General features: G+C 40.7%; 1 pseudogene; it reads left to right on the plus strand.

Moving 5' to 3' along the window:
- The first annotated feature begins 6,734 nt into the window (after positions 1–6,734).
- LOC116752685 lies at positions 6,735–8,073 on the plus strand (annotated as a pseudogene).
- The last annotated feature ends 1,101 nt before the right edge of the window (positions 8,074–9,174 follow it).

Here is a 9,174-nt window from a genome sequence, read left to right on the forward strand (position 1 = left end):
AATGGTAACTTACCTCCTCTATTAACATCCTTCTTCTGCAGAGCAATGTTTCTCCAGGGTTTCCATCTCCAACCTCACTAACTTCCAAGTTTCATCCGTGGAGCACACGTTGTGTATTACCGATTTCTAGACTTTTTTGTTTACTGATTTAGTTCTTAATGTTGGACTTGTTCTTTATGGGACTATTTATGTCTCTGCTTTGACTTAGTTTCTACACACCTCCTTTCTTCATGGTGTCTCTTAAGCCTCCACTACTGAGCTGAATAGTGTCCCCCAAAATACATATCCAATTAGAACCGGTGAAGGTGGCCTTATTTTAAGAAGGGTATTTGTACATATAATCAAGTTAAGATGAAAACATACTGGATTAAGATGGGCCCTAAACCCTATACAACTGTCATCCTTATAAGAAGAGGGAGATTTGGACACAGACTAACAGGGTAGAACACTGTGTGAGGACAGAGGCAGCGAATGGGGTGATAAACCTACAAGTCAAGTTATGCCAGAAATGGCTGGCAACCACCAGAAGCTAGGAGAGAAGCATCGAAAAGATTCTCCCTCAGAGACTCCAGTAGAAAGCAATCGTTTTTTTTGTTTTGTTTTGTTTTGTTTTGTTTCTGAGTTGTTTCTAATTCATTCAAATACAGTACAGTTTTTTTTTTTTTTTTTTGCGGTACACGGGCCTGTCACTGCTGCGGCCTCTCCCATTGTGGAGCACAGACTCCGGACGCGCAGGCTCAGCGGCCATGGCTCACGGGCCCAGCCACTCTGCGGCAAGTGGGATCTTCTCAGACAGGGGCACGAACCCATGTTCCCTGCATCGGCAGGCGGACTCTCAATCACTGCGCCACCAGGGAAGCCCAAAAGCAATCTTGTTGATACCTTGATTTTGGACTTTAGGCCATGTGAATTGTGAGAGAATAAATCTGTTGTTTTAAGCCAAACAATTTGTGGTAATTTCCTACAGCAGCCCTAGGAAATGAATAAAACTCCCTTCCCTCATTCTTCATGTTCATAAGCTTGAAGGTGAGGCTGGAGCTTCGGTTGTAGATCTATTAGAATACGTTGTTTATTTCACAAATTAAGATAGTAAGTTCATGTATCCTCTATCTCCTAGTAATGGTGAAGGTTTAGTTCATGTGAAATTACATACTGTAATGGTATTTGGAAAAAATATGGAGAGTTTTAGACTCATGTGTACACAATAAACCTGGGGTCCTTGCTTTTTGCTGCCCTTTTAAGATGTGTCCAAGGATAATCATGGAAAAGGAAGGATTTTTCAGAGACAGAAGCTGAAGCCTAAAGAGGTCAACAGATTTAGGAGCTATTTCTAAAAAGGGAGAAATGGTCTGCCACAGAGAGAACATCAGTTGTCCGTTAGTCTTAGGAAGAATAGCAGGGATAAAGAAGAGAGAACTACAGTAACTCCCAAATGAGTAACCACATGTCCTTTTCCATTTCAGCACAGGAGAAGGGACTCCAGAATAGCAAGAAAAGTAAAAGTAAAAGAGCTATAGCCTCACTCCTACTCTTGGGATAGCCATCTGGTTAGTTTGGGGGAAAATAAGGAGGTGAGCATTAAAATGGATATGAAACTGAAGCTTTAAAGTTGGCCAAATTTTTGTCTATAATTGAAATGACCAGAAAGTTAGAAACATACCCAAGAAATGTGCTACTGTGGAACTGAAAGGGAGATTTATAAAATATGGCTGAAGGCAGTGTGTGGATACAAATAAAATAGATACAGTTGATTCTTCAATGGTGGATAGTTATATTCTACAAAGACACCACAAACCCTGAAATAGTGAATAGAGAACCACTGTTTGAAACATAGGTTAGATTCTTGAAAATCTCTGATCACATTTTATTAACTGATCAATATATAGCCTTGTTTTATGTGTTTCTTGTTAAACACATAAACAGAGGCTTTTTCGGCTTTTTTTGGTTTGAGGCTATTTCACTTGTAAGAATTGTTTAATGTACTTTGATTTTAAGATTTTGTAACATAATGCAAAGGTGAAGAATTCTAAGAAGTGTTGTGAAAGAAGAGCAAACCAAGGTATTTCTGTGATTGGAGTAGGGAGTTCTAGTTTGGAATTTGAGAAGAACAACTTTGACAAAATAATATTTAATTAATTTTGAACAAATAATAAATATATATAGTTCAAAAATATAAAAATTACAAAAGGGCACAGAGATCAAAAAGGAAGTGTCCCTTTTACTTAAGTCCTTCAACTACTCAGAACTCCTTATTGGATGGCAAATATTGCTATGCAGAGGGAACAAATCTAGAAGGACACAGCATTTAAGAGGGGCTTTAGTGGGTTTTCTGGATTTGGAGAGATGGAGATGGATTATCAGTGCACTTGTAGAGACATGAGAAAATCTTGATTGAAAGAAGTTACAGAGAGAAATTGTGAGGAGGCCTGGAATAAGAAGAAAATTGCCAATCACAGATTTAGTGAAAAGTTCTAAGTTACGTGATCATAGTCCAATTCTCTTTTGAATCATGAGTTAAACATGCCAAGGAGTACAAATTATATCAGTTGATCTCAGAAGTGTATTCTTAATTTTCCTTTTCTATTAGAAGTGTCCCTTAATATCCAATGAAAATCTCCACCTATTAGTTTTATCCCAGTGATTTATTTTAGTAGGAAAAGGATTATGAAAGACTACAAGAACACCAAATCAAACAGTGAAAAGAAATTAATAAAATATAATATTGTTCGAATTTAACAGTTATTTCCGATAGTTTCAAAAGCCTTTGGGATTTTAAACAAACTAAACTGAAATAGTTCTACAGGCCCATGCAGTAGGGGCTGGCATTATAATCTCTATATTACAGCTGGGAACCTTGAGGCACAAAGCCATTTAAGTGATATGTCCAAGGTCACTGAGCAAGTCACTGGTGAGGCCAAAAATAGAATCCCAATTCTTCAGCTAGTTCTTTGTTCAGGAGACCATATTGGTTCTTTTATTACTCTGAGGATAAAATTTAGCTTTATATCAGAGGCTTTTTTTTTTTCTTATATGCCAACCTAAAAAATCAACATTTAAAAAGACCACTGAATTGATATTAAATCAAATCATATTTCATGCTTGAGATTTTCAAGTTACTCTTAGAAAAGTGTTTTCTTGTCATTTAAGAGGAAAATATCCATAGGTAGTTTTTCACTGTTATCATCTCAATTCACGAAACTTTTCTCCCTTCCCTAAATATTTAATGGCTCTATTTAACAATGAATATGTTCTGGTTTCTGTACAAGGAAATGCAAGCCATAGTAATTGGCTTTGCCTCCAGACAGCTGAGTCAGCAAGAAATCAGGCAGCCTACAGAAACCTTTTTATTTGCTATCAGGTTTTCAGAGTTTAAAGCCATTGAAATGTATTGAAAAAATCTGGGAGGCAACTAAACCATGCAAATTAATCTTACATCTGCTTTATGCGACTCTTGAACTTCCAGATTTGTAATTCCTTATCTGTGGCTGATCAAACAATTTTCCAGTTCATAATGCTATCTGTGCAATGGTAGGAAAGGAAAGGGGATTATAGTCTCTGGTACATATTTGTCTAAAAGTACTTGAATTTTTCCAGTTATAAAAAGAATCTTTCACCCCTCTTGTGGGAACCCTTGAGAGCTAGAAATTCTACTTTTTGAGCTTCATATCTATACATACAGATTTTGTGAAAAATGATTTTACAAAGTTCCAAGTTGTTAAATATTTTTAAAGAAATATACATTCACATACACTAAAGAGGACTAGAGATATACTTATCTCTGTGTATGCACACATACATATAAGAACTCACACGTATATATGTTTAGATATACTGTATACTGTTTTGTAATTATATGCAATTATAATGTAATAATGTTTATTAAGCAACTACCTTGTGCCAGGCACTCTGTGAAGGTTTTTGCATATAATGTTTCACTTATCCTCATCACAGCATTATAAAGTGATTACTATTATTATACCAATTTACTTATTGAGGAAACTGAGACACTAATAGCAGAAGTTAATTGCTCAAATTTATATAGATTTTAAGAGGCAGAGTAGGATTATAAACACAGGTGACCTAGTTCTTCTACATTGTGTGGGAATGAGAATTATTTGTGAACATGTGAGTATAATAAAAATGTAAAGCCTAGAGGTTTAGTCAAAATTGACTAAATTCATAAACTGAGATACAGAGAAGACAAATGTCTTCCAAAGGTTGTACAGCTAGCCAGTTCCCAAACCTAGAGTATGACTCAGGTAGCATTCCACTATAGCTTGCACAGTTGGCATCATTAGATGATGTCATAAATTGCAAACCAGGTAGTGTAGGAACTGTCTTTTATGAAAATTATGCAATGGATATCCATATTTTTTTCTAGTGACATTTTCCTAGCTGAGATAATTTTTAAAAATAGGTAAGTAAACTATTTTTTATTTTTAAATTTTCTGTTGATGTTTATGAAACAGTTTGTTTTTTACCACATGTAGGGGCTCCCATACAGCTTCATGGTTGGTATTCAACAACTTTTCCCCATTCTCATTCATTATTCAAACTACTTCTCTCTACATGTTGTAGAAATACTTTTTGCCAAGACACTTAGATCTCCAAAATACTACCCTCAGTGGAACATCTTAGTATTTACCCTAGGGGAATTTTTTTTTGCCTTCATTCATCCCTTCCTTCTTCGAGTTTAACCCCATGTTATTCTGGTCCACTTACAACTTTTTAACTCTGCTTCCTCTCATTTCTCTGTGAGCAATTCTTTAACAAATATTGATGTTTTTCAATGTTCAGTCTAGAATCTTACTTTTCTTGCTGTATAAACACTCCATAGGTGAAGGTGATATATCCTATAATAAGTGTATATTTGGATAATTCTGTATTTGTTTGAGCATTTGTGCCCACATTTGAAAGACAGAGAAGGCCAGTGAGCTTCAGATTCCATTTGTCTACTGTATTTTCTCACAATTGAGACGACAAAAACACAAATTTGATAGTAAGAGGTGTCTCTACAGGGATGTAACACCTTAGCTGACAGCTTAAGCCTGGAAGGATCCAGTTATGTAAATGTATCTGACATAAATTTTTCAGTTTTATTTTTTAATAACTATCCTCAAGTGGTACCATGGTAAAATTTCCTGCTAAAAGTTCACTAAAAGACCAGATTCAAGTTAATGCTACAAGTTAATGCTCAGTTTCAAACTCAACAGTAAGTTTTCCTCCCTTACCTTTCCCACATCCAGCACAGACTAGACCTACTATGGGCTACAGAAAAATGGAGTTAAGAAGAGAAAATTATGGTCTGTCCTTTATATACCTCCTTCTCCTACTTCTTTAGGTACTAGTTCCTCTTGTTTGTTAAGTCATGAGAAGGAAAAGGTAAAATGTCCAATATTTCCTTACTTCCACAGGCAGGACTGCAGTCTTTTCCTTGCTTGGATATAACTATTCTGTTCCTTGTCTGTGAGCTCCAAACACCATGATAAGGTGTTCATTTGTGTGCAGCTCCCCTAGGCATTTTTACATTTGTAGGTTTGGCCTTATCTCTTAGCTGGCCTTCAGCTGATGATCTTCGTATTGCATTCCTCTAATGCCTATGTCCTTGTCCCTTTTTTGTCCCTTTATTCCCCAAATTATCAGGTGTAATGACAAGACTATATCCTCCAATTGTATCTGTCCTTGTAGGTCTGCTGAACCCCTGCAGAATGCTCCTCTATGCACTTAGAAGAGAGGTTCCTGGCTCCATGTTTTACAGTCTACACACACACACTCTCTCTCACACCCTCTCTCCCTCATTCTCTCTCTCTCACTTTTGCTCTCCTTCCTATTCTTCTTTCTTCTCTTCTGTTAGCACAAGACCATATCAGTAAGTCCTCCTAAGCAAAGGCACAAAGAATGAAAAATGTTTCCCCTTATTGAAGGCTTTACCAATTTTTAGAAGCAAAACTCATAGACATCAATTCCATGTCTTCAAAGTGGCAAAGGCTCACTTTCCATGAAAAATAATCTCCCCCAGACACCAATCACATTCTTATTTGGCAATCTGCATTCTATAGTAATTAGTGGGGATGAGTAGGGTTGACACATGTGCATTCTCTAACTTCCACCTCTCAATAATTCCAACTTCTGGTGGCTCTCTGAATTCAAAGTGTGAAGTACTTAAGGTAGTTTATTCTCAGCTTAAGCCACAATTATAGAACAACAGAAGAAATCATCAACATCTTGCTATATTTTTATCAGTAGAAAGATAACTCATGGAAAATAAAGTAGTCATTGCAAAAGCCCTGAAATAGAGAACTCATGTGGCATTTTAATGAAACACTCCGACTTCATTTTTGACGTTTAACTGCTGACAGCTTTCAACCACTTCTTCCCCCTTCTGCAACACAACTTACTAAGCTGATGAGAAAGACTAGGTGTTCCCTCCTTTGGCAACAGTCAGAAATTCAAACCATGCAAACCCTAGCCTACTCACAGGAACGCTCACTCCAACACTATCCCTGAATCACAATAAAAGCCAAACTAGTCTCTTCTTTTGCTGAAGCTGACAATTTTGGACCTGCTTGGGAGATGTCCCTGCTTTCTAAAGAAAGTATCATTATATGAGTAATAAACCTTTTCATACCTTCTTAATTTTTTTGTAAAAAAATAATTTTTTATCAAGGTATAACTGACATATAACATTATATTAGTTTTGGGTGTACGACATAAGGATACGACATTTGTATACAATGCAAATTATCACCCCAATACGTGCCCCCAATTTCATGCCCCAGAGGAAGGAAAACCTGTACCTGAAGCCGATCCAGAGAATAATCCTTACGATGGGACGTTATGTGGAGCGCAACGAGGACATGCCTTGGAGGAACATTATGGGCCTACTGGGCATCGACCAGTTTCCAGTGAATACGGGCACCATCACCACTTCTGAATATGCCCACAACATGCAGGTGATGAAGTTCAGCGTGAGCCCCAGTTGTCAGGATTACCTTGGAGGCCAAGTACTTGGCTGACCTGCCCAAGCTGGTAGAGGGTTTGAAGCATGGGGGGGGGGGGGGGGAGCAAAGAGGCCGACGCTACAGTGCAGTGCATCACAGAGGAATCAGGTGAGCACATCTTTGCGGGGGCTGATGAGCAGCACCTGGAGATCCACCTGAAGGACGCGGAGGAGGAGGGCTGTGTCTGATTCCCATCAAGAAATACGGCCCAGTTTTCTTGTGCCGTGAGACCTTAAGCGAAGACTTGAACGTGCTCTGCTTGTCCAGGTCCCGCAACAAGCACAATGGGTTGTACATATCGGTGTGGCCCTTCCCTGACGTCCTGGCCAAGGGCACTTAACAGGATGAGGTTTCCACCTGCCAGGAGCTCAAGCAGCAAACTCGCTACCTGTGGGAGGAGTACGAGCGGGATGTGGCCGAGGCCCGCAAGAAGAGGTGCTTTGAACCCCACGGCACCTGCCCCCAAGTCCTCACCGACACTGCCAAGGGCGTGCAGTACCTCAACGAGATGAAGGACAGCGTGCCGCAGCTTCCAGGGAGCCACCAAGCAGGAGGCCACTGTGTGAGGAGAAACACCTGCTTGACATGCGCTCTGATGTTCATGATAATGAGGCTGCGCACAGACTTCACTGAGCGCGGGGTCTGCCGGATCATCCCCACTGCCCGGCCGCGCTCCGCCTGCGGGGCCTGCTGACCGCCCAGCCCCAGCTCCTGGAGCTCGTCTTCCTGTGGGAACGCCTGTATAGAACACGTGGTCGGTGGCATCTATCCTTTCCCGAACTGGAAGCAGGGACACGTCTTTGAGTACTTCCAGGTGGCCGGAAGCCCCAGGTTTGTGGTACAGGCCTACGTGCCTGAAAATGAAATCTTTTGGCTTTACCGCCAAGGCAAAGTCCCAGCCAAGCCGACAGCCGGGCTTTCCCGCAGTGCATGTTTGACCAATGGCAGATCCTGCTCAGAGATCCCTTTGACAGAAGCCGGCAACCCCAGCCAGGTGGGGGCTGAGACCGACGAGCACAAAGGCCTGACGGAAGGCATCCCAGCCCAGGCCGACTTGCTGGACAAATTGTAGGCGGGACTTGCGCAGCACGAGCTCCCAGCCGCGATATCTACCACAACAATAAGCCTTCGCGTTCTCCTCACGACACCTTGAGAGGGTCCAGACACAGTGATGCTCCGTCTGACAGATTTCTGGAGCGTACTCTGGGCCATCACTCAACAGGAACACTTGATGCCATTTCTTTTGATGTTCAAGATTTCAGAGGCAAGAGAAGTGCCCTCGCTGCAGGTATTTATTTGGCTTGTGGAGCTGAGGGAGGGGATGGGACACCCGATACTTTGACTTTCATTTCTTCAGAGGGAAACTCAAGTGACCCGCAGATTTTAAAAATAGGCGCAGTAAGAGGTTTAATTGTGTAAATGGACCATAGGGGATTTTCCCCCAGAAAGAGGGAACGAACAGGCAGGTAGACATTCTCTTTGGACAGAAACTAGAAGGTAGGAAATCTTGTGCAGTGTCACTGTAAGCACCTCCAGCTGCGTTAGTGCCATTGGAATAAAGGTATGGTACTGACTGTGAAACAAATAAACAAAAACCCCTCCTAGTTGAATGTGGCACAATACGTCTTAATAGCCTAACCAAAAGTTTAGGGGGAGGGTCCATTCCACTGCTGTGGGGTGAATAAAATGACTGGAGGGGGTTAGCCAGACAATGACCAGCACAGGAAGGTCTTTCTTTTAATTCTTTTGCTTGTTGACTGGTTTTGTTGCCTGCTGGCAAGCGTGAACTTTTAGGGGTTGCCTGCTGGCTAGTTTGTGCTTTGAGCTGTGTTGCTTTGAGCTGTGTTGCTTTGTGTGGCATTTACTGAGCCCTCAAAGTTTCTCTTATAGATTTAACTGATCTAAGTTGAAAGTGTTGATAACTGGCATTTAGTAATATGAAATTGGAGGCCTCCTTCAAATGGCTGTAGCTCATGTGTCTGGGCTGGGAACTATCTGTGCCTCTCAGATTGAATCATGTGTCTTGATTCTAACATAAGCCATAATTGACACTAGGCTCAAAGCAATGACTCTTACCCTGTGACCATGATTGTGTGTCTCGATCTGGCACTCACCCCCACCCTTTAGAGTGCTTAAGGGAGAGACTGATACCCTGTGCAATGTGCAAGCCAGT

This window comes from Phocoena sinus, chromosome 4 (assembly GCF_008692025.1).
Source record: "Phocoena sinus isolate mPhoSin1 chromosome 4, mPhoSin1.pri, whole genome shotgun sequence".
NCBI classification, from domain to species: domain Eukaryota; kingdom Metazoa; phylum Chordata; class Mammalia; order Artiodactyla; family Phocoenidae; genus Phocoena; species Phocoena sinus.